The following is a 1,025-nucleotide window of genomic DNA, read 5'->3' on the forward strand; positions in this document are numbered from 1 at the left end:
AACATAAGACAGTGGGTCCAGGAGCCCTCGGATTTAAGCCTTAGTCAGGAATTCAGATCCCAACAGAATCTTCTCAAGGCCTCAGCACCTCAGTCCTCAGGACCCAGCTCCACCACNACNACAACTGGAATTCCGAAGGCCCTNGTGTGTCTGTCCTAGGAATGTGGNTTTTAGGTACCACTCCCACAGCCNCAACTCCCCAGGACCCAGGAGTCTCCTCGCTGAGCCTCCTCATCGCAGCCTCAGAATACAATCCTCAGCCCTGACCGCCAAGGAGTGCAACCCCCGGCCTCCTTCAGTCTTGGCTGCTCAGACCCTAGAGGCTTCCCTTAGACACAAAGTCCAGAGCTGAGCTCTCTTTGAAGACGCAGGGAACAAACCCCTCTCCTTGAGAACAAAACCCTGCTCCCTCAGACTAGGGTGTCCATGGCCCAAATCGCCCTCAAAACCAAGACTTCTGTACCAGTTTACCCTGCATCAAACTCAAAAGTCCATCCCCTAGCCCTTGTCCCTGTGACTAACGACTCAAGCAGGTCCCTTCCCCCTCCTCTCTCCTGCTCCTCCTCATTGGCTTCTTTCCTCAGGCCTGGGGGATCTGGTCTCTCACTGCTCCTCTTTTTTTCTTTTCTTTTCTTTCCTCTTCTTTTCTTTNAAGGTAGCAAAATTCTTTATGGCTTCTCAATATCCTCACCAGAATCTCAGCCTTAAAAGGCACTTCCCGTTGTGCTCTGACATAACCTTCTGCGCATGTGCGACTCCTCTCTGGCCTGCCCAATGCCCAATGTGTTAAGTTGAGCCAGACCTTACTCTCAAAGCCTCATTGGTTGACGAGCATTCATCCCATCTTTGATTGGCTATGCCTGGAGAACCGTGCATCTCATTGGTCCCCAGAGAAGCCAATAATTGGCCTTTACATAAGGCACGCATGCACAGAAAGTGAGTGTTGGGCAAAGGTCGGTGTCGGTTGCTCCTGACATCATCTTCCAATGGCAGTGTCGCATGGTATCTAGGAGGGCTCTGTGAGG

At 51.8% G+C, this 1,025-nt stretch overlaps 1 protein-coding gene across 1 annotated transcript in view; it reads right to left on the reverse strand.

Moving 5' to 3' along the window:
- Window positions 1-731, reverse strand: part of LOC110288569 (CD177 antigen-like) — a 4,402-nt gene extending 3,671 nt beyond the window's left edge. Inside the window, exon 1 of the mRNA XM_021154883.1 lies at window positions 692-731. The gene's annotated coding sequence lies outside the window, so the exon portion shown is untranslated. The remainder of the gene's footprint in view (window positions 1-691) is intronic.
- Window positions 732-1,025: the final 294 nt, after the last annotated feature.

This window comes from Mus caroli, unplaced genomic scaffold (assembly GCF_900094665.2).
Source record: "Mus caroli unplaced genomic scaffold, CAROLI_EIJ_v1.1 scaffold_7531_1, whole genome shotgun sequence".
Classification (NCBI taxonomy): Eukaryota; Metazoa; Chordata; class Mammalia; order Rodentia; family Muridae; genus Mus; species Mus caroli.